This window comes from Gossypium hirsutum, chromosome A03 (genome assembly GCF_007990345.1).
Source record: "Gossypium hirsutum isolate 1008001.06 chromosome A03, Gossypium_hirsutum_v2.1, whole genome shotgun sequence".
NCBI classification, from domain to species: domain Eukaryota; kingdom Viridiplantae; phylum Streptophyta; class Magnoliopsida; order Malvales; family Malvaceae; genus Gossypium; species Gossypium hirsutum.
In genome coordinates this window covers 68,821,342-68,847,529 of record NC_053426.1, presented here as the reverse complement: position 1 = coordinate 68,847,529, position 26,188 = coordinate 68,821,342, and positions in this window count along the sequence as shown.

Sequence of the window (26,188 nt, the reverse complement as noted above, 5' to 3'; positions counted from 1 at the left end):
TTTTATAGTAAATCGGAAGCTCGTTGGATTGGAAGCTTGGAGGAGATCACTCACACTATCTATCATCTCATTTCGGTACATATGGTAAAAAAATTGTGGTTATAATGGCATGTATAGGTTAATTGGCCATATTGACATGTAAATGTAAATGGTTATTGTAATATAGCCATTGGAATGGCTAGTGATGATTATGTATTGGTATGCATATATATACATATTAAGGTTACTTCATGGTGATAACATAAGTGTTTTTTATTGATTGATTGAGAAAGGCTTAATAAGGTAAGATTAAAAGCATGAAAGCATGTAATGATAGACCATTCTAAATGGTAGAATTAGCTTGATTAAAATGCTTGGATTGGTTGGTTTATGAATGCATATTTTGGTGTAGGTTTATGGCAAGGTCTTGGGCGAGAAATGAAGCTAGAAATGACTTTATTTTGTCCACACTGGTAGACACACGGGCGTGTGTCTTGACTGTGTGTGACACACGGCTTAGCACATGGGCGTGTGGCCATGTTTCCCCTGCACCTTAAATTTGAGAAACAAAATGCTTAGAATTGAGCACACGGGCAGAGATACGGGCGTGTGTCTCAGCCGTGTGTGCTACACGACCGAGCACACGAGCATGTGGCCGGCCGTGTGGCATAAGTCAGAGAGTTACAAGGGGTCAAACATGACTTGCAGCATGGGCGTGTCCCTTGGACCACACAGGCGTGTGAGCCCTACATCTTGGAAAATTTTAGAAATTTCGTGAAAAATTCTTTGAGTTCCCGATTTAGTCCCGATTCAATTATAATACTTGTTTTGGGCCTCGATGGTCCATTTAAGGGACGTTATGAATAATGTCGGTAAATGAATAGAATTTGACTTAAATTATCTGTAAACATTATGAAAAACTCTGGTAACGCTCCGTAACCCTATTCCGGTGATGGATACGGGCTAGGGGTGTTACATGGGACATGACCGTATATCCTTATTTTGAATGCCCACACAGCCTAAGACACGACCATGTGACCCCTGTAGCTTTAAAAATTTTAAATGTTTTCGAAATATTTTCTGTGTTTCTAGTTTAGTCCCAATTTGTTTCTAAAGTGTGTTTTGGGCCTCGAAGGCTCGTATTAGGAACAAAATGCATGATTATGATTGGTTTCTGATATGAATGCTATATGTTATGAAATATTTGAAATTTTATGTCAGTTTAAATTGTAAACTTCGGTAATACTCTGTAACCCTATTCTGGCAATGGATTAAGGTTAGGGGTGTTGCAAAACCAATCTGTTCAAAAAAATACAAGTGTATACAGACAAAAATACTACATTTAGGGCACCAAATCCAATGAAACCAACATGGAGCAATCTGTCATAGAAGTCACGACACTAAGTGTGTTGTGTCATGACATTGAGCCCTAAATGTGTCGACTACAAGCCTTCAAGGTTGCGACTCACAGCTTATGGTTGAAGTGAAGGAGTGACATCACCTAGGCTTCAAGAATGCTTAAGCCAAGATTGTGCCTTCTGCCGAGGATGTTGTGATACCAAATCTTGGGTGTCCATACATTGAAGTTTGACGGGGTGAAAATAAAACAGGGGCAATTTTGTATCTAGCATCAACTTAAGTAAAATCCTTCTTTCTAAGGGCATTTTTATCAAATGTTAGGGTTATAGAATTTGCTGTATAAAAGGCTATTAGATGCCAAACAAAAAAAAAGAGAGGCTCTTTTATCATATTTTTGTCTTCTCTTTTATTCCTTTCACCATTTTTAATTTTCTAGGGTTTCCATGCTTTACTTAGTTAGTTAATGGTTGTTAGTTTCTTTATTTTTATTGTAGCGTCAGTTTTCTTGAAATTAAATAAAAAATTTTCTCTTGCTATTTTGAGTTCTCTTCAAAGTATTTAACAAATTTCATTCTTGTTAGCTTTCAAAAGTGTAAAAATATCATTTCAGGATTATTAACTCATATCAGGGTTTGTAATTAACTTTAAATTAGGGTTTTAGGGTAGATTAGCTACTGATCAACCAATTATTACCTCTCGATCTCTAACTAATTAATCGATTGGTTGATACTCGGTTATCTTCTGAACTCAATTTCTTAACCAGGATAACTACGACTTACTCAGTTCAACTTATCTCCCAATCTTGTCTCACCTATGATTACTTCCTATGTAACATCCTGAAATAGGGCATAGTCGAAACAGTGGTTTCAGGACCACAAATCTGACATTGAAATATTTATTTTATGATTATTATGAGGTCTAGAATATGAGAATATGTATGTGTTAAAGTTTCATGAAGAAATTTTATGAGTAGGGTGTGCAATTGGAAAATAAGGACCAATTCGAATAAATTGCAAAACTTGGATTCTAGAAGAAATTTGTATGAAATTGCTTTAGATTATTAATTAGAAGGTCTTAAAGAGCAATTTTCCCAATTTCTAAGTTTTTGGACAAAAATGGGCATGCCATTTGGCTAATTAATGAATAAAATGGGAAAATGAAGGCAAAAATCAGCCATTCTTCTCCCTCATCCAGCTGAAATTCTCAAGCCCTCCATAGCTAGGGTTTTCAACATTTTCAAGCTCAATAGTAAGTGCTTCCAAGCCCCGTTTTTAATGTTCTCTACATTTTTGAAATCCTAGTAGCTTACTCTCTCCATTTCTACCCATATTTTAAGTTAGGGTTCATGTTTGCAAAGTGACCCATGTGTGACATGTTTATTCTTTAATGTTTTATGGAGGAATATGAAAGTTGGATGTGTGTGAAACATCTTTTCCTAGGTGATTTTAATGAAAAACCCCTAAAATGACCTTTTTGTAAAATGTGTAAAATATGTGGTAGAAATGTGAAATAATGGAAAAATGTGGGCTGCCGTAAGAGGAAAGAACATTCAGCTAGGCTTGGGTAATGTAGAAATTGCATGCATTTCGTTATACGAGTCTAGGGACTAAATCGCAAAAATATGAAAGGTTAGGGGCAAAACGGTCATTTTGTCTGAGGGTGAAATTTAGACTTGAAAGGAATAATGTGAGGTATTAATGATTCATTTTTATTGTTATAGACCCTGAGGAACAAATTCTGGAGGTCGATCGAGGAAAATGAAAGGTTTCAAGATAATCGAAATGCGAAACCGAGACCAATACCAGGTAAGTTCGAATAACTTAAAGTAAACTCATAATATACCTAATTGCATGTTTTATGAATGTATAAATATTGTATTTGATGATGGCATGAAAATCCATGTAATGTGTTATTAATGACATGATGATAAATGTCTCGGTTGAGGTTAAAAAAAGAAGACTTATAGGTAAACTATGATTTACATGTGACTTGAGATCCTGCATGTGTTGTAGAAAGGATTTAGCCCAGAAGGGTAATCTGTTGATCTCAAATATAGAAAGGATCTAGCCCTGAAGGGTGTTCCTTGAGTGGTCGAGTCTCTTGAAGAATATGTGTGCATTGTGGATTTTGCCCGGACGGGTAATCCGATTAGGGTCTGAATTTAGCCTGGACTGGTAATTCAGATCTGAACTCATTAAGGGTGTTTTTTGTTATAAGGGATTTTGCTTGGAATGGTAATCCCGACATCACCTTATGAGTTGATATTACTGGGGATTTAGCCTGGACTGGTAATCCGATTGTAAGATGCGAGGTTCGCGGGAGTGCGTACATGAGATGATCACTCTTATGACTTGATGGTAAATGGATAATCCATCGAGATTTCCGAGGAACTCAACGGGATTAACATGAGATATATATATATGAAAATGTTGGATGATGAGCTCATCTAAGACAAATTACACGGCGGATTGTTATGTGACTAACTTGTTGATTGAGTGCATGTGATAGGGAAACCATTCCTTGTTCGTTGGTTTTATTGCCTAATATGGTTGTATGCTAATTAGTCGGTAATTTTACTTTCCAGTTATTCGGGCTTACTAAGCATGTAAATGCTTACCCCTCTCTTTTCCCGTTTTTTAGAGCTCGAGGACTCGTAAAGATTGGAAGACGGTTGGAGAGTCAACACACTATCATCTTTTCCTGCTTTGGTATATAGATACATTTATTTTGTTCAATGGTATGTATAGGGATTTTGTTTATTTTTGTTATATGTGTCATTTGATTTGCCACTATGAAGGCTTGTAAAGGTATACATGTTCACTTGTATATGGCTATGGGAATTGACTCATTTTGATGTTGGTTATGACTTACAAATTTGTGCATGTTTATGTTCAATTGTGTTAGTGAGGATGAAATATGGCCTATCACATTTCCATACATGTAATGTGACCAAATCACATGGGATGACTGGGTCATAATTGGCAATGAGTAATAATAATGAGCCAATCTTAAAAGTATTTTAAGGCATAGAAATCCTTAATACAAAGGGAATAACCTAGCTGTGTAAAACCAATGAGATGAGGTTTACATGCAATGAGGTTTGTCAAGGTCATTCAAGATGTATAATTAGGCCTTGTTATGTATTATGGGAACCTATAAGAGTATGGGGTTGATAGAGTGATGGTCGCTAAACTAACTAAAAATTCTACTAAGGCAAGCGCACCTATCGATCAGTAGTATAGTTATGGTGAGACCGAAAATATCGTATCCACAAGGACTAAAAGTACTAGTAATTACTATCTTTTTATTATCTAGCCTATGAATTAAAGGGATGTTTTTTTAACTAAGATTAATTTTCTAATTAACTATGAACACGACAGATATTAAAGTTGGAAAATACTTTTGGAAAACCGATGGAGAAGACAATACCCAAGGAAGAATTCACCTAGACTTCACTTATTAGTTTTGATTTAGACGATTTATTCACTTGGCTTAGTCCGTAGAAATCCCTATCTTATGTTAATATCTCTTTCGAGACTAAAAACAGCTGACTCTAGGTTGATTAATCGAAATCTCTTTCTAATTAAAACCCCTATTGTCACATTAACTCGGTCTATGGACTCCCTTATTAGATTTGACTCTAATCTGACAGATTTATGTCGTCCTATCTTTAGGATTGCATGCAACTCTGCTTAATTATGGGAGATTTACTCTTAAATAGGGATTTTTTCTCCACTGAATAAGCACATAAAAACTTGAATTAAAATTCTGGAATATTAAAGCAAGGATTAAAACTCATAACTAAGAATAAGAAAAGTATTTATAATATAATTCAAATAATAATAAGATCTGTCTTAGGTTTCATCTCCCTTAGGTATTTAGGGAGTTTAGTTCATAACGATAGGGAAAACATCTCAAAATTAGGAAAATAACAAAACATAAGAAACCCAAAAACTTCGGTAGAAATTGAATGGAGATCTTTAGTCTTGAAGTAATCCCTACTTCCGAGTTGATTCCAATGGCTGTCTTCGAGTATTTTCTATTCTTTGCTCTTCGTCCCCTTTGATCCTCTTCTAGGGTGTTTATATAGACTTTAGAATACCCAAAATTAGCCTTTTCCGAATAGAATTAGACTTGGGCTCGATAGGGACACGACCGTATGCCACGCCCGTGTGAAGGTGTTCAGGCCGAGTGCAATTCTGACGTGGTTTATTGTCGACACGGCCATGACACATGACCGTGTGGCCTGTCCGTGTGTCTAACACGGGCATGTGGATTACCCGTGTGGAAGTGCTTAGGTTGTGTGTGTAACACCCCGAAAATTTTTACAGTAAGATATTATCCTTTATATAGTAAAATAAGGAAATAAAGTGACAAGAAGAGGAAATTTGAGTTAGGTCATTGGAAAGTATATTATGACATATTAATTCAAGAAAGGACTAAATTGTAAAAGTGAGAAAAGTTTTTTGCCCAAGAGTAAATACTCAAAATTTAAGGGGTTGAAGTGTAAATATGAAAAAGTTGAAGGACTAATAGTGAAAATATTTTAAGGTTGGAATGATCTAGAAACCAAGGAAAATTGATGAATTAGGACGAAATTGAATAGGTGAAGAATTATGAGGGACTAAATTGTAATTTTTACAAATTAAGTGATGAGTCAAGAATAAAGTTTTAAAAGATCAGAAAGGGCAAAATGGTCAATTAGAAGAGAGAGAAATCTAGAAAGTAATGATGATGCTGATGATATTTTATAATTATTTAATTAGATAATTATTATTTATTTAATATTTTAATAAGATATTTATTATTATTTTATTATTTTATTTAGTATATATATATGTGTATGGAAAGAAAAAAAAAAGAGAGGGAACAACGCCATCCATCATTCCATGCAACCAACGTTGGAAGAGAAGAAAAGAAAGAAAATTTTCTTTTCTTTACAATTTGGTCATTTTACAAAAAATTCACCATTTTCACCTAAAAATCAAAAGAATTTCCATAGCTACCAAGAGAGAAAAATGTTAAGGAGACTATGGGAAGTTAGAATATCAAGTTGGATTCAAGAAATGGAAGCTGAAGGAGAGAGAAAATCAAGATGAAGATTGAAATCAATAGAACAAGGTAAGAACATCATGATTTCAATATATTTTTAAGTTTGATACTATTGAAAAAGCATGGGATTGATGTTAATGTAGAGTTTCCTTACAAATGGTCCTATGTTCTTGACATGTTAGTGTAGAGAAAATAAGAGAAAGTGATGAGAAATAGTGTAGAGAAAGAAAAAAAAAAGGTGTTATAAACATGGTAATTAATATCTTGCACTAAAACAGTTTTGGACAGCAGCAGTGGTCTAACTTTGAAAAATCACAAAAAATTGTGGAAATTGAATTAGAAGTTGAATAAAATATGAAATTAAATTAAATTAAATTTAGTATAGTTTTTCATAGAAGAAACAGTGTAAGCAATGAAATTGTAAATTTTGAGATATAATAAATTTAGTTAGACAACGTCAGAATGATTTCGGGTTCCCCTGTTTTGACTTTAGAAAATCATCAAAAATTTTAGAAAAATAATTATGGGCTTAAATTTATATTTTTAGAATCCTGAATGAGTATATTTTCAAGAGTACAAATGGGAACATCATTCGAATTCTGTATGAGGAGAGAATTAATTTTTACTGAAGAAGGGTCAGAACTGTCAGAAAGCAGAATAGAGGTGATTTTAAAGAATAAACTATACTTATTGGCTAAACCAAAAATTCTGAAAATTTTATGGTAAGAAGATATGTAAGTCTAGTTTCATGGACAATTATAAGATCTTAATTTTGAGTTCTTTAGCTCAAGATATAAATAATTTAGTGACTATGACTCAAATGGATAGTTTTGAATATACATATAAGTAAATAGTGAATTATTGATAATGTTATTTATAGCAAGTTAAGTAAATTAAGGATGTGGAATGGAGAGGAGGAGGAGGAGGAAAATATGTATGAATATTCAGCTAGCATGGCTAATTTGCATGTTTTAGGCTCAGGGAGTAAATTGAATAAAAGTAAAACTTTATGGGTAATTTTGTAAAAATGTTAGAAATGACTGATTTGCATGAAATGAATTATTTTATTATTTAAAATTTCAAAATTGAACAAAAATTATTAATTTAGTTTAAGATCGGGAAAACCATGTTTTAAGGATTGAATTGGAAAGTGTTGAAATTATGGAAAATTTTGCTATTTTATAGAGTTCATGGGTTGTTATCAATTTGTATGAGAATAAGTGTTGGAAATAAGGATTAAATTTCAAGAATTTGTTTTTGAGCCTAAGGATGAAATCGTCATTAATTAAAAGTTTAGGGGTAAAATGGTAATTTTGTTTAAAGTATTAATTGAACGTATTAGAACATGAAATAAATGAAAACGACGATCAAGTTTATTTGTAAAGATTCGGATGACTCGAATATGAGACTTGAACGTGGAAAAGAAAAGATATCAGATTAATGAAATTATAAATATGAACAAGTAACGAGGTAAGTTAGTGTAACTTGAATTGTATTTTCGATATAATGAATTACCTGATTTATGTTTATGATAAAATGACAAGAGAATGATATTTATCATGACATGTAAATATGTGATTATCTTTGATACGTTGATACAAGAAAATTAAGTATAGTGACACGAGTAATAGATTCAAGTAAAACATATCGAGAAAAATAAGTACGTTTAAGGGACAATATGTTTGATTTTAATTGGCTCCAAATATGAATATTAGATGAAATAATAAAATATCTGATAAATAAATCGATAACTCGAGTAATGCTCCGTAACTCTATTCCGGTGACGGATTCGGGTTAGGGGCGTTATAGTGCGGAACACTGAAATCAGTTTATTTTGTCTGTTTTTGGCTTATTTCTTGCTATTTTCACTTTCCTATGCTCTCCTGAGTATAAAATATGAAATTATAGGATTAAGAGCATCAAATTCAATAAAACTAATAATAAATCATCCATAAATATGCCAAGCATGGGATAAAAATATGTATATATTATGGTTTATCATAGAGGTGACCAAAGGCTTGGAAAATAGCCTAACAAGTTCCACACGGGTAGACACACGGCGTGTGTATAGGCCGTGTGTGACACAAATCGCCCCATGGGCTTGTGGTATGGCCGTGTGTCCTCTGCACCTAAAAATTTTAAGTCAGAATGCATGGTAGTAAACACACGAGTAGAGACACGGCTGTATGTCTCAACTGTGTGGAGGGCACGGTCTAGCACTCGGGTGTATGCCTTGGCCATGTGCCTCTAAATGCATGATGACGTCAGAAATAGAATGCTCAAATTTTTGGACACCGGCGACCAAACGGGCGTGTGCTTGGCCGTGTGAAAACCCCCCGTAGGTTTGAAATGGACAATAAATTTTAGAAATTCAACATGTGTGTAGGACACGGGCATATCCCAAAGTACACGGCCGTGTGCGTTGCCTCCACACAGGCGTGTGAGGCTTGACCTAGAAAATTTTCTAAGAACTTTCTCAAGTTCTCAGTCTAGTCCCGGACCCTTTTTAAAGTATGATTTGGCCTCATAGGCCTATAATAGGGACACTAAGTTGTTGTTTGAATAGTTTCAAATTGGAACAAAATTTTATAACCTGTATTACCCGAAAATGTTCGAGTACATATCTGGAAATGCCTCGTACTTGGTTTCAGTCTCAAGTATGGGTAAGGGGTGTTACATTTAGTGGTATCAAAGCTATGATTTAGTCAGTTCTAGGACTATCGTAGAGAGTATTGAGTTTCTCTATACATGTCATTATACGAACATTGATAGTTTGACATCTCCTAACTGTTTAATTGTCTTTGAATATAGTAAATGTCTTCCAATCAAGCACAAGATGAATCCGAGAGAGCCGAGAGCCATGCTCCAGCTTCTGTACAACGAGCTGTTTCTAGTAGTAGTAGAAGGCCTATGTCTGAAAGCCAGGAAGAGGCTAGATCAGCCTTCTTTAACATGATGGATGAGTGGTTTGGGGGTTATTTGAGAAATCGCCCTAACATATCACGATCTCCCCTGCCCTCTAACCCACCTGATGAGGAATTGACATTAGGTATGGCACCTGTAAGAATTGGTAAAGCCCCTATAGACAAGCTTAAAAAGTATGGGACTGAGGAATTTAGAGCTAAGATTGGTGATGATGCTGAACGAGCCGAGTTCTGGCTCGAGAATACTACACGAGTATTGGATGAATTATCGTGCACACCTGAAGAGTGTTTAAAATGTGTTGTCTCTCTTCTAAAGGATACTGCATACCATTGGTGGAAGACTATATCTTTAGTGGTACCAAAGGAAAACTTCACTTGGGAAATTTTCTAGGCAGACTTTAAGAAGAAATACATCAGTCAAAGATTCTTGGATTGGAAGCGGAAGGAGTTCCTAGAACTCAAATCAGAATACTAAAGGGAATTCGTGAGACTAAGTCAGTATGCAACTGAATGGGTCCAAACAGAGTCAGAAAAGTGTAAATGCTTTGAGAAAGGTCTGAATGAGGAAATCAAGTTATTGATTGGGATCCTTAAGAGACAAGAGTTTGCTACATTAGCTGATTGGGCCAAGAAGGCCGTGGAGCTCAATAATGAAAGGAAACAAACAAAGAGAGAAGCTCAAGTTTCGAGCAAGAGATATAGCGGTAAGACGCTCTCATTTCCCACAAAAAATCAAGGAGTCAACATGAACACTCCACTTCATCGGTAGGATATTCAGGTAGAGCGAGAAGCTCCAAACGATGTAACCAGAAGTCTTTCTCCCCGATGGTGACTAGTGTGGGGAGTGTAGATGATCAAAAGTCGAAGTACAAAAGCTACAATAAATTTCACTTCAGAGAGTGCCGAACGAAGAGTGGTGCATGCGATAGATATGGTTCTATTGACCACTTCCTTAGAGACTGCCCTGAGCGAACCGATAAAGAGGTGGAAGTAGCCCCGAAGTCGAGTGCTTCTATTCCACGAGGTAGACTTCTGAGGTATCCTGGAAGTGCTAGTGGCAGTCGAGTTGAGGCTAAAGACACTGCAAAATCAGAGGCTCGAGCCCCAACAAGAACGTATGCAATACGCGCTCGAGAGGAAGCCTCTGCTCTTGACGTAATTATGAGTACTTTTTCTCTTTTTAATACTTTTGTTGTTGCCTTAATTGATCCGAGATCGACGCATTCATATATTTGTATGAGATTGGTGTCTAGTATGAATATATCCATTGAACCTATAAAATTTATTATCAGAGTGTCAAACCCATTAGGCAAGTCAGTCCTGGTTGATAAAGTCTGTAAGAATTGTCCTTTGATGATTCGGGGTCATTACTTTCCGGCTAACCTTATGTTATTTCCATTTGATAAGTTTGATGTATACTTGGTATGGATTGGTTAGCCTTGCATGATGTAATTGTAAACTGTGGTAGCAAGTATATTGTATTGAAGTGCCCAGATGGTGAGATTCTATGGGTTGATTCAAGAGAATTGGGTACACCACCAGTTGTAATTACCTCAATGATGGCTCGGAGATATATGAGAAAAGGGTACAAAGCCTACCTTGCTTTTGTTCTGAAAACTAAGGAAACTGAGTTGAAGATTGAGTCCGTACCAATAGTATGTGAATATCCAGACGTGTTCTCGAAGGAATTACCTGGATTATCTCCTAAAAGAGAGATAGAGTTTGGTATTGAACTGGTGCCAGGAATAGCTCCTATTTATATTGCTCCATATAGGATGACACCAACCGAGCTGAAAGAGTTAAAAGCACAGTTGCAAGAGCTGACGAATAAAGGTTTTGCAAGGCAGAGTTTTTCACCTTGGGGTGCTCCCGTATTATTTGTAAAGAAGAAAGATGGTTCAATGAGGCTATGTATAGATTATCGTCAACTGAATAAGGTAACTATCGAGAATAAGTATCCTTTGCCAAGGATCAATGATTTGTTCAACCAGTTGAGGGGAGCCATTGTATTCTCTAAGATAGACTTAAGATTCGGCTACTATCAGTTGCAAGTCAAGGAATCGGACGTGCCTAAGATAGCTTGCAGAACGAGGTATGGCCACTATGAATTTCTTGTCATGCCGTTTGGGTTAACAAATGCATCGTTCGTATTCATGGACCTAATGAATAGGATATTTTGGCCATATTTGGACAAGTTCGTCGTTGCGTTCATTGACAACATTTTAATTTATTCCAAGGATGAGACATAACATGCGAAGCATCTGAGAACTGTGTAGCAGACCTTACGGGAAAAGCAATTGTATGCTAAGTTTAGCAAGAGTGAGTTTTGGCTCTAAGAGGTAGGGTTTTTGGGTCATATTGTTTCAGGTGAAGGCATCCGAGTTGATCCAAGTAAGATCTCTGCTATTGTTGAATGGAAACAACCTAAAAATGTAACCGAGGTTAGAAGCTTTTTGGGCTTAGCTGGTTACTACCGAAGATTTGTGAAAGGATTCTCCATGATAGTGACTCCAATGATGAGGTTGCTATAGAAAGATGTTAAGTTTGAATGGACAGAAAAGTGTTAGTAGAGTTTCTAGAAGTTGAAGACATTGATGACTGAAGCCCCTATTCTAGTATTGCCCGAGTCGGGAAAAGAATTTGTAGTCTATAATGATGCATCCTTAAATGGAATGGGTTGTGTACTTATGTAAGATGGCAAGGTGATAGCCTATGTTTCACGGCAGTTAAAGCCACATGAGAAGAATTATCCGACGCACGACTTAGAGCTTGCCGCTATTGTTTTTGCCTTGAAAATCTGGAGGCATTACTTATATGGTGAGACTTGTCATATATTCACAGACCACAAGAGTTTGAAGTATTTGCTGACTCAAAAGGATTTGAATCTGAGACAGTGGAGATGGTTAGAATTAATTAAAGACTATGAGCTGATCATCAATTACCACCCTGGAAAAATGAATGTGGTCACCGACGCGTTAAGTAGAAAATCCTTGTTTGCACTGATGGCCATGGGCACTCGATTGGTGTTGTTTGATGATGGTTCAGTCTTGGCAGAGGTAAGGGCTAGGCCGACATTTCTTCAGGAAATTTATGATGCTTAGACTAATGATAATGACCAGCAAGCTAAAAGAACTCAGTGTGAGTCGAGCATTGAATCAGACTTTCAGATTGGTCCTGATGGATGTTTAATGTTCAGAAATAGAGTTTGTTTACCGAGGAATGATGAAATTATTGAGAGAATTTTGCAAGAAGTACATGATAGCCATTTGTCGATTCATCCGAGAAGTACCAAGATGTAAAATAATTTGAAGAAAATGTACTGGTGGGATGGCATGAAGAGAGATATCTATGAATTTGTTTCGAAATGCTTGATATGTCAACAAGTCAAAGTTGAACATCAAGTACCTTAGGTTTGTTACAACTTGTAATGGTCCCCGAATGGATGTGGGATAGAGTTACTATGGACTTTGTGACAGGATTACCATTGACCCCGAAAAAGAAAGATGCTATATGGGTTGTAGTGGATAAGTTGAAAAATTCGGCTCATTTTATTCCTGTAAGGACAAATTATTCACTGGATAAGTTGGTCGACTTGTATATATCTGAGATTGTGAGATTACACGGGGTACCGTTATCGATTATTTTAGACAGAGACCCGAGATTCACTTCGAGATTCTGGAAAAAGTTACAAGAAGCTTTGGGTACAAAGTTAAGCTTTAGTACCACTTTTCACCCATAGACCGATGGTCAGTCTGAGCGATGATTTAGATTCTTGAGGATATGTTGCGATTATGCATCCTCAAATTACAGGGTAGCTGGGAAAAGTACCAGCCATTGGTAGAATTTGCCTACAACAATAATTTTCAATCGAGTTTGAAGATGGTGCCTTATGAGGCCTTGTATGGAAGGAAGTGCCGAACTCCATTGTATTGGATAGAATTCAAGGAAAGTTAGATTTCCGGAGTTGATCTAATTAAGGAAACTGAAGAAAAGGTTAAAGTGATACATGACTATTTAAAAGCGACATCGGATAGGCAAAAGTCATATGCTGATCTGAAAAGAAAAGAGATTGAGTTCCAAGTTGGAGATAGAGTATTCTTGAAAGTATCTCCATGGAAAAAGGTGTTAAGATTTGGCCGGAAGGGCAAACTGAGTCCACGATTTATCAGACTGTATGAGATCACTGAAAGAGTTAGACCATTAGCTTATCGTTTGGCATTGCCACCTGAACTGGAAAAGATTCACGATGTGTTTCATGTATCTATGATAAGATGATATCGATCAGACCTCTCTCATGTGATTTCACCAATGGAGATTGAAATTAGACCGGACATGACTTATGGTGAGGAACCGGTCAAGATTTTGCCTCGTGAGGTTAAATAGCTAAGAAATAAAGATGTGGATTTGGTAAAAGTCTTATGGAATCGACATGGGGTGGAAGAGGCTACATGGGAGTCAGAAGAAACCATGAGAAGCCAATATCCGAACCTGTTTACTGGTAAGACTTTCGAGGATGAAAGTCCCTAAGGGGGAGAAATGTAACATCGGAACAACAGTTTTGGGACTACAAATACAACGTTGAAATATTTATTTTATGATTATTATGAGGTTTAGAATATGAGAATATGCATGTGTTAAAGTTTCATGAAGAAATTTTATGAGTAAGGTGTCAAATTGGAAAATAAGGACCAAATTGAATAAATTGCAAAACTTGGATTCTAGAAGCAATTTGTATGAAATTGGTTTAGATTATTAATTAGAAGGTCTTAAAGAGCAATTTTCTCAATTTTTAAGTTTTTGGACAAAAATAGGCATGTATGGATGAAATTTTAAAGAAAGGGCTTAAGGGCATTTTGGTCATTTGTCTAATTAACGAAATAAAATAGGAAAATGAAGGCAAAAATCAGCCATTCTTCTCCCTCATCCTGCTGAAATTCTCAAGCCCTCCATAGCTAGGGTTTTCAACATTTTCAAGCGCAATAGTAAGTGCTCCTAAGCCCTGTTTTTAATGTTCTTTGTATTTTTGAAATCCCGATAGCTTACTCTCTCCATTTGTACCCATATTTTAAGTTAGGGTTCATGTTTGCAAAGTGACCCATGTGTGACATGTTTATTCTTTGATGTTTTATGGAGGAATATGAAAGTTGGATGTGTGTTAAACATCTTTTCCTAGGTAATTTTCATGAAAAACCCCTAAAAGGACCTTTTTGCAAAAGGTGTAAAATATGTGGTAGAAATGTGAAATAAGGGAAAAATTGGGCTGCCATAAGAGGAAAGGACATTCAGCTAGGCTTGGGTAATGTAGAAATTGCATGCATTTCATTATACGAGTCTAGGGACTAAATCGTAAAAATGTGAAAGGTTAGGGACAAAACAGTCATTTTGTCCGAGGGTGAAATTTAGACTCGAAAGGAATAATGTGAGGTATTAATGATTAATTTTTATTGTTATAGACCCTAAGGAACAAATTCTGGAAGTCGATCGAGGAAAATGAAAGGTTTCAAGATAATCGAAATGCGAAACCAAGACCAATACCAGGTAAGTTCGAATAACTTAAAGTAAACTCATAATATACCTAATTTCATGTTTTATAAATGTATGAATATTGTATTTGATGATGGCATGAAAATCCATGAAATGTTTTTATTAATAATGACATGATGATAAATGTCCCGGTTGAGGTTAAAAAGGAAGTCCGATGGGTAAACCACGATTTACATGTGACTTGAGATCCTGCATGTGTTGCAGAAAGGATTTAGCCCAGACGGGTAATCCATTGATTCAAATATAGAAAGGATTTAGCCCGGATGGGTGTTCTTTGAGTGATCGTGCCTCCTGAAGAATATGTGTGCATTGTGGATTTTGCCCGGTCGGGTAATCCGATTAGGGTCTGAATTTAGCTTGCACTGGTAATTTAGATCCGAGCTCATTAAGGGTGTTTGTCGCTGTAAGGGATTTATCCTAGACTGGTAATCTCGCCGTAAGATACAAGGTTCACGGGAGTGCGTACATGAGATGATCGCTCTTATGACTTGACGGTAAATGGATAATCCATTGAGATTTATGAGAAAGTCAACGAGATTAACATGAGATATATATATATTTACATATGAAAATGTTGGATGATGAGCTCATCTAAGACAAATTACACGGCGGATTGTTATGTGACTAACTTGTTGATTGAGTGCATGTGATACGGAAACCATTCCATGTTTGTTGGTTTTATTGCCTAATATAGTTGTATGCTAATTAATCGGTAAGTTTAGTTTCCAGTTATTCGACTTACTAAGCATGTAAATACTTACCCCTCTCTTTTCCCTATTTTTCAGAGCTCAAGGACATGTAAAGATTGGAAGACGGTTAGAGAGTCAACACACTATCATCTTGTCTTGCTTTGGTATATAGATACTTTTATTTTGTTCAGTGGCATGTATAGGGCTTTTGTTTATTTTTGTTATATGTGTCATTTGATTTGCCAATATGAAGGCTTGTAAAGGTATACATGTTCACTTGTATATGGCCATGGGAATTGGCTCATTTTGATGTAGGTTATGACCTACAAATTTGTGCATGTTTATGTTCAATTGTGCTAGTGATGATGAAATATGGCCTACCACATTTCCATACATGTAATGTGACCAAATCACATGGGATGAATTGGTCATAATTGGCAATGAGTAATAATAATGAGCCAATCTTAAAAGTATTTTAAGGCATAGAAATCCTTAATACAAAGGGAATAACCTAGCATGTGTAAAACCGATGAGATGAGGTTTACATGCAATAAGGTTTATCAAGGTCATTCAATATGTGTAATTAGGCCTTGTTATGTATTATGGAAACCTATAAGAGTATGGGGTTGATAGAGGGTGACCAAAGGCTTGGAAAATAGCCTAACAAGGTCCACACGGGTAGACACACGGCCGTGTGTATAGGCTATGTGTGACACACGGATCGCCCTATGGGCTTGTGGTATGGCCGTGTGTCCTCTGCACCTAAAAATTTTAAGTTAGAATGCATGGTAGTAAACACAAGGGTAGAGACACGACCGTGTGTCTCAACCGTGTGGAGGGCACGGCCTAGCACACGGGTGTGTGTCTTGGCCGTATGCCCCTAAATGCATGCTGACTCATAAACAGAATGCTCGAGTTTTTGGACACGGGTGACCAAACGGGTGTGTCTAGGCTGTGTGAAGGATACGGGCGTGTGCTTGGCCGTGTGAAAACCCCTGTAGGTTCGAAATGGAAAATAAATTTTAGAAACTCAACACGGGTGTAGGACACGGGCGTGTCCCAAAGCACACGGGCATGTGCATTGCCTCCACACGGGCGTGTGAGGCTTAACCTAGAAAATTTTCTAAGAACTTTCTCAAGTTCTCTATCTAGTCTCGGACCTTTTCAATGTATGATTTGGGCCTCGTGGCCCATAATAGGGACACTAAGATGTTTGTATAGTTTCAAATTGGAACAAAATTTTATAACCCGTATTGCCCAAAAATGTTTGAGTGCATATTTGGTGATGCCTCGTACCTGGTTCTGGTCTTGGGTACGGGTAAGGGGTGTTACATCCTAGGGTTGTCAACCCTAAGGTTTAAGAATGTGTAGTCTATAAGATCCAATCCTCTTGGGAAACCCTAAATCCTTCATTAATCACATCCCGATTCACTCGTTAATCACCCCTAGAGATTTTGCCACTCATGTTATTCATAATATTAATCTCAATTTAACAAAATATGTAAAGAACGCCATTGAATTGAAGAGAAAAGTTATTAGCATAATCCGAAATTCAATGCCGATAGGAGAACGGAGTAGTAAATCTCTCAATTGAAATAAAAAATATCGTCGTTCGTATATAAGGATTAAATTAAAATACTTTAATAATATAAAATAACTCTTGGATCGAAATCGATTTCAAGAGGAAAAACAAGGAGTTTAAAAAGCCAAAAGAAACTAAATCTAATCCTAATCCTACACTACTACGATTTTTGATTGCATCGAAGACGACTTAGTTACATCAAACCCCTAATGTGTTATTCATAGGAGTGTTGGTAGCCTGAATCAGGCCTTCGACATGTTCTAGGTATTCGTATAAAGTCGATTGTTTGGATGAAAATAGCCTTGGTATCCTTCGGTAGTAGGTTGACCTATGTCACGCCATACGCCTTTCATGGCGCGAGAGAACATGTGAATTGTGCCTTGTATTGTTTGTTTCATGCCTTGATGACTCAAGAAGCTTTTTCTTCACTTGTCCCTTGCTCCCACATCAATCGGGCCTATAATTCATCATCATACACACTCAATTGCACATATTAGCACTACCTAAGGCCCGTGTCGGCCTAATAGGTCACAACACTCATAAAATGTGTTAAAAAACTTATTTTGATAATATTTAATCCTAATTACTAACTACTAAAAAAAATACTAAATTTCCTAGAATACAAGCTCTTTAAGTGCGGAAATAACCCGAATTAACTACTACATTTGATGACAGATCAAATACCCTCACACTTAAGTCTTTACCTGTCCTGAAGCAAACTAAACAAAAAAAAAAAACTAAAAGCAAACTAAACTAAAAATAGAAAATAAACATGCAAGAAAAAGAAAATGTATTTGAGCTAGATTGATATAGGAAATTGGATTGACATATATTAACAAGATAATGTGAATAAACATATAATTCTAGGATGATATACAATTGACTCAAAATTTCCAAAATTAGATGGGTTAGTTCACTAAATTACAAAGCAAACAAATAAAAGAATCACTACTGCAAAACAGGTTTTTAGCGGCATTTTTATCGGCGTTTGAATTGAAAACGCCACTAAAAATCGAATAGATCGAGCATTAGCGGCGTTTTTAACAAAGCGCTGCTAAAGATCGAGCATTAGCGGCGTTTTTAACAAAGCGCCGCTAAAGATCGAGCATTAGCTGCGTTTTTAGGAAAGCGCCGCTAAAGATCTGAGCATTAGCGGCATTTTTAGGAAAGCGCCGCTAAAGATCTGAGCATTAGCGCCGTTTTTAGGAAAGCGCCGCTAAAGATCGAGCATTAGCGGCGCTTTTTTAAAAACGCCGCTAAAAGATTAAGCAGAACTACGTCGTTTTACTTCAGTGGCATAGCGGCGCTTTGTGGAAAACGTCGCAATAGCTTGAGTTTTAACTTGGTCTATGTTTTATGATTTAAGCTTTAGTGGCGTTTTGGGTTATAAACGCCGCAATTATGTCAAAATTTTAAAATTTTAATATATATTTTTTTATCAAAATAGAACAAATAACTTATAAGTACGTTATGATGTATTTGAAATTTTTTATATTTTAATCAAAATACAAAAAATATTTTTAAAATTTTATTATATTTTTAACGAAATCATTAATCATTTTATAATTATAACATTATGCTAGAGAAAATAATGATATGAATTTTATCATCATCTATTTTAAACTAATATTAGATATAAAAGTATTTTGGTAATTATATTAGAAGGGCAAATTTTACGATTATATCAATCTCGACTAAGCCCAAATAATATATATTAAAATTAAACCGCTTAAAACTCAATTAAAAAAAAGTAAAACAGTACATTATTTGCCCATTTTATGGTTTAGGGTTAAAGGTTTAAGATTTACTATTTAAAGGTTTAGGGTTTATGGGTTTAGGGATTATGTTTACGGCTTATGGTTTAAGGGTTGGGTTTAAGGGTTATGGGCTAGTGGTTAAGGGTTTATAGGTTATGGGTTAATGGTTTATAGGTTAATGCTTAGGGGTTTTTATTTTGTGGTTTAAGGTTTAGGGGATATAGTTTAGGGTACTTTAGTAGGGGATATAGTTTAATGGTTTAAGGTTTAGAATATTGATTAATTAGTGTATTATTTTGTGGTTTAAGGATCAAGGGATATAGTTTAGGGTTATGATTAATTCATACATTTTGTGGTTAAGGTTTAAGGGTTAGTATTTTATGGTTTATGGTTAGAGGATATAGTTTAGGGTTTAGGGGATATATATACTTTAGGGTTTAAGGTTATAGGGATATAATTTAGGGTTTAGGGGATATATTTTAGGGTTTAAGGTTATAGGGATATAGTTTAATGGTTTAAGGTTTACAGTTTTGATTAATTAGTGTTATTATTTTGTGGTTTAAGGATCAAGGGATATAGTTTAGGGTTATGACTAATTCATACATTTTATGGTTAAGGCTTAGGGGTTATTGTTTTGTGGTTTATGGTTAGGGGATATAGTTTAGGGTTTAGAGGATATATTTTAGGGTTTAAGGTTATAGGGATATAGTTTAATGGTTTAAGGTTTAGAGTTTTGATTAATTAGTGTTAATAATATTAAGTATTTTGATTAATTAAAAATATTATAAAATATAAAGACAAAATGATATTAAAATTTACCGGCGTTTTATTGAAAAACGCCACAAATATCCATGGAAGCAAAACGCTGTCGTTTTATACTTTGTTATTACTGGTGCTTTCAGCAAAAACGTCACAAACAGCATGAAATACCGGCGTTTTTCAATTGAAACGTCGTCGTTTTCATTTTTTTAGTGGCGAACTCTATAAAACGGCAGAAATATCTGTCAATAGACAGCAGACGACGTCGTTTAGTATTTTGTTATTAGTGGCGCTTTATCACAAATGCTGCAAAAAGTTGTCATTACCGGCGTTTTTGAAGGAAACGCCACAAATATCTTTTAGGGGATTGGTGGGAAACGTCGTCGTTTTTTGTTATTTTTATTAGTGGCGTTTTCTGAAACGCCGCAAACTCTAAATTTTTTTAACTAAAACGTCGTCGTTTCTGTGTGGCCCGAAATTGCTTTACTCTCTGCCAAAGTCAATTTCCCCGATTTCCCCCAAATTTCCCCCAACTTCTTCTCCCCCAAATTTTTTACCCTAGTTTCCCAACATCACATTGCATCCAGTGACAGAGAAGAAGCAAATGAACACGTTGACTTTCTCCCCTCTCCCTCTCCCTCTTTCTGTCTTAGGGTTTTTCTTTCTTACCAATGTGCTTTTCTTTCTTGGATTTAGCTTTTTCCATGGATTCCCAACGACACCCAAATTTTACAAGGTATGTTTTAACGTCTTCCTACTTTCTGGGTCTTTCTGCTTTTCTTGTTTTAATCTTCCTTTCTCTCATTGTTTTATTTGCTCTCCTTCTGTTTGTTGAAATTCCCCAATTAATTCCATTTCTTGCTTATTCTTTTTCTTGAGAAATGTGGGATTGTTTGTTAGTAAGATTTTTTGGGTTTTTGTTTTTCTCGTTCATTTACGAAAAGAAAACGAATTTTAACTGAAACTCAGCTCTTTGATTATTTGATCCCCGTTTCATATGATGAGATCCGAAGTGATCTTTTCTTCTTGTATTTGGACTGGGCTTGAAAATGTTTGTTTTGTTCTTGAATTTGTTAGTACTGGGTGGATTAGTTCATTCATGTAGTAGATATTTGATACAATGGTTAACATAATTGAATCAATGCACTTCACAAGATATTGATTAAAATTTTAAACCCCATTTTAATGGTAAAATATCATGGTGTCATGGAGTTGCAAATGCTGGCCCTCATCCATTGTTCAAAGTTCATAAAGTTAGAAACGTCTAATGAAAATTTCTTGGCCAATCAGTTCCATTGGCTAGATGGTTTGACCCATATTATCAGATCTGTTTGTTTTTAGCCTATTGTTTGTAATGTCTGTTAATGAGTTTCTTCTTATAAACTTCTTTTGATTCTTAGGCTCAGATGTGAACGACTAAAACATTTGCTTCCCCCATTTTCTTTTTCCTTTTATATGATTTTTTTTAACACTTAACTTAGGTTGGAAACTTCTCTTATCACATTACTTGTTAAGGCTAGAGGCCAAAGTTTACTTCTTGCTAATATCAACAATCTTTTACAACAAGATTTTGATGTGCTGCAACAATCTGTTGACCAATATTTTCATGATTAGCTTTTGCAAACACTGCAGCTTGTAAACTTTTACTTGTGTCTAAATATGGATGTCATTTCTATCCCTTTTTCTATATCTAGGAAAACTGACATGAAGTTTATTTTGACTGAATTATAAATATATGTAATGTAAAAACATTTGCAACAACTGCTGCATATTTTTAGGCTGAGAAGTTTATTTTGACTGAATTATATCGCAAAACTGACATGAAGTTTTACTAAGGAAATGTCATTGTCTTTCAATTCTCCATCACTTGATCTTGAACATTGACTGGATTAGTCACATTATGCCTTATATCAATTTTCAATTTAGATGGTTGTAGTTTGAAGATGATCTATTTTGGTACAAATCAGTTGGATTTTGCTAACATTTAATTTTTAAACTTTTTCAGGGTCATTCTTCTGTATCTATTTCTGAGACGCAAGTAAGTTTTTTACTTAATTACTTTTACATTTATGTTCTCTGTATTGAATCTAATTTGATAAATCAATGCATTCCAGGGAGCAATTGGAAAAATGATCAGCCATTCATATTGATAATTTTTGTATCAGTTTGTTAGCATCCTTATCAAGTATCAAATGCCTATCTGTTACTTCTTGTACACTGCAGGTTGGTTATATAATTCCTTCTTGTTTGGGTTATTCTGTCAAGATTTACTTAGAAACTGTTCTATTTTACAATATTAACTAATGTACTAAACTTCATGATACCGAGTACTTGTTACCAAATTAATATATCATAGTATTTGAATTAATTTTGTACAAAAATATTTTTTTGACTGCTTTTAACCAAAACCTAATTTTTTCTTCCCTATTTTTGTACTATGACGATTGTTAATAAATTTAATTATTACTATAATAATTATATGAAGTAATATATATGAAGTAAAATTATATTGTATACTAAATATGGTACATATACTTTAATTCCTTGTGTTTTGACTTTTAGGATATAGTTCCATGTGTCTGTACTAGTGAATTAATGTTGTATGTATTTCAGTTACTGCTTCCTGCTCCTCCTGCAACTATTGTTTCAACTGAAGCTGCCATTTAATCTTCAAATTAATATTTGGTACTGATATAGATAAAGTTTTTATATTTGCTTAAACTGAAATATATTTGGTGCTACTTTTATAATCTTACATGTGTCTGTATTAGTGAATTAATGTTGTATGTATTTCAGTTACTGCTTCCTGCTCCTCCAGCAACTATCGGTTCAACTGAAGCTGCCATTTAATCTTCAAATTAATATTTGGTACTGATATAGATAAAGTTTTTTATATTTGCTTAAACTGAAATATATTTGGTGCTACTCTTATAATCTTACATCTATTCTAGGTACTATCGAGCACCTGAATTAATATTTGGTGCAACTAAATACACCACAGCCATTGACATCTGTTCTAGGTACAGGTTTCGTTGCTAAATTTTTTTCCTTATTTCTATGCATTTTCACTTTAAATTACTTAACAAATATTACTTTTTTGACTCCAGCCTCTGTTTGCTGGTGAGAGTGGAGTAGACCAGGTTGTTGAAATTATTAAGGTATGTTTTATTTCAAAATTCTAATCAATAATAGTTTTATCATGATGATTTTGGAAAAATTAATATTTTGGGGTTGCGATTTTGTAAAGATTTAATTGCTGGTTCTGTTTGAAGCAGAACTATTTTGTTTCCAAATTAATTTTAAATTTTGGCTTTTGAAAGTATTTTTAAATTAGTTACACTATAATAAGTTTTTAATTTGATATGTTTTCTTTTTTAATTGAATTCGAATAAGTATGAATAAGTTTTATATTTGGTTCAACTTAATTATTATTTGATTCAACTTAAGTATGAATAAGTATGAGTTAATTTTATTACCATGTAGCTTGCTTGTCCATTAAAATTACAACATTAGCTGACCTTCTCTCCAACCTTATTTTAAATATTTTAAAGATTCAAAGTATATAGGCTGGAAACCTGACGGGTTGCCTTATATCGAGCTACAAGATATAATGGATCCTCCCTAGGTATAACAACGCCACGTATGATGAATCTTAAAAAATTCAAAAAGACTTGAAAAAAGTTCTATCGCTATTGAATATTTATATAACTTTAATTTATTTCCAATTTACTTATAAAAATTAAACTACGATTCTTTTTTGATATTATTATATTCAAATTACTATTTTGTTATATTAATAATGTTTGATTTTAATATTTAATATTTTTAAATGTCTTTAAAAGTTATAACTAATTTTTATCAAAATAGTATTAATTATTATTTGAAGTATGAATAAGTATGAATAAGTTTTTATATTTGGTTCAAGTTAATTATTATTTGATTCAACTTAAGTATGAATAAGTATGAATTAATTTTATTACCATATATGTAGCTTGCTTGTCCGTTATAATTACAACAATAGCTGACCTTCTCTCCAACCTTATTTTAAATATTTTAAAGATTCAAAGTATATAGGCTGGAAACCTGACGGGTTGCCTTATATCGAGCTACAAGATATAATGGATCCTCCCTAGGTGTAACAACGCCACGTATGATGAATCTTAAAAAATTCAAAAAGACTTGAAAAAAGTTCTATCAATCTCATTTACTATTGAATATTTATATAACCTTAATTTATTTCAAATTTACTTATAAAAATTAAACTACAATTCTTTTTGATATTATTATATTCAAATTACTATTTTTTATATTAATAATGTTTGATTTTAATATTTAATATTTTTAAATGTCTTTAAAAGTTATAACTAATTTTTATCAAAATAGTATTAATATTGATCATTACTTAAATAAATCACATAACTTAAATAACTCATATAACTTACATAATTTACATAACAACTTACATAACTCACATAACTTACATAATTTACATAACAACTTACATAACTCACATAACTTACATAATTTACATAACTCACATAACGTACATAACAACTTACATAACTTAACTAATACATGTAGTTTAATCTAATAATTTCCTTAAAAGCGTATAGTTTAAAGTTCAAATTTCACAACTTAGATAATCTACATAACTTACATAAAACATAAAAATATATCATATCAAGACTTACATAATAAACAACTTACCCGTGTAACTTATTGCCAACTTTAGACTTCAACAACTACGAAATGGATAGGACTTGGATGAATTTCTCAAGGGTAAGCAACGAGTATCAAAATGGAGTGCAATGTTTTTTAGATTTTGCATTTCACAATACAAGCCAAGAGAATATGATTCTTTGCCCGTGTAAGAAGTGTAGCAATATCTATTGGCATTATCGTGAAGTTGTCTACGAACATCTAATTGTTGATGGCTTCATTCGGGGGTATAAAAAATGGATTTTCCATGGAGAGTGTACACCTAGTGGAGCCTCTTCGACGATTAATCCGAGATATCCTTATAGTGGTTACCGTCAGTATGTTAGAGAAGATGACATGGAAGGTATGATGCGGGATGCATTTAATATGCGGAGTGAAGGTTTCCAATCTTTTCCACCAAACTATGTTGCATCCGATGATTATAATATCGGTGGGAATACTTTTATGGAAACGAGAAGAAGTGTACCAGATGAAAAACCGAATGAAGAAGTGGCGAAGTTCTACACGTTACTTGGTGAAATGAATGAAGAACTTTATGAGGGATCAAAATTTTCGAAAATGTCATTCTGTATTCGCCTTTTCCACTTAAAATGTTTGGGAGGGTGGACCGAAAACTCTTTAACAATGCTGTTAGAGCTTTTGAGAGAAATGTTCCCGTTTGCAAAAATCCCCCAATCATGTAAAGACATGAAGAAAGTGATAAAAGATTTGGGCCTTAGGTACAACAAAATTCATAGTTGCCCAAATGATTGCATGTTGTATTGGGGTGATCGGAGAAATCAACAGTCTTGTCATGTTTGCGGTAAATCTCATTGGATGAATAGAGATGCAGAAGATGTTAATGAGGATGAATGTGGGCCACAGTCAATAAGAAAGTCAAACAAAATTTTGCGATATTTCCCGCTAATCCCAAGGCTTCAAAGGCTATTCATGTCGTCAAAGACAGCAGAGTTTATGACGTGGCATCATGATCAATGAATGGATGATGGATTATTAAGGCATCCTGCAGATTCTTTAGCATGGAAATCATTTGACAATAAATCTCCAAGCTTTGCAAGTGATCCTCGGAGTGTAAGGCTCGGTTTAGCATCTGACTGATTTAATCTTTTTAAAATCATGAGCACCTCGTACAGTACTTGGCCTGTGGTCCTTGTTCCTTATAATTTGCCTCCATGGCTCTGCATGAAGCAATCTTCTTTGATATTATCTATGATTATCCCCGGAGAGAAAGGCCCTGGAAATGATATTGACATATATCTGCAGCCACTTATTGAAGAGTTAAAACAATTATGGTCAGGTGTTGAGACGTATGATGTATTGAGAAAGGAGAACTTTTACCTACGTGCTGCTTTGTTATGGACAATTAATGATTTCCCGACATATGCGAATTTATCTGGTTGGAGTACCAGAGGACGTTATGCTTGCCCTTGTTGTGCTGCTCAAACGTGTTCACAGTGGTTATATAATGGGAAGAAGTTCTGCTATATAGGGCATCGTCGGTGGTTAGATGAAAATCATAGCTATAGATTTCAGAGGGCTTTATTTGACGGTACTGAAGAGTTACAAAAAGCTCCTGAGTAGACCATTGGATCTGAAATCTTATTCATGTTAAAAGATATTGATTTCAGTTACGGGAAGCTGAATCAACCATCTAACAGGCAAACAAATAGACGATCGAGGGATGAATCTGATGATGAATCTGATGAGGAGGATGACCCTAATGAGGCAGACTTGTGGAAGAAAAGAAGTATTTTTTTTGAGTTGCCTTATTGGGAGCATCACATATTACGCCACAATCTTGATGTGATGCATATTGAGAAGAAT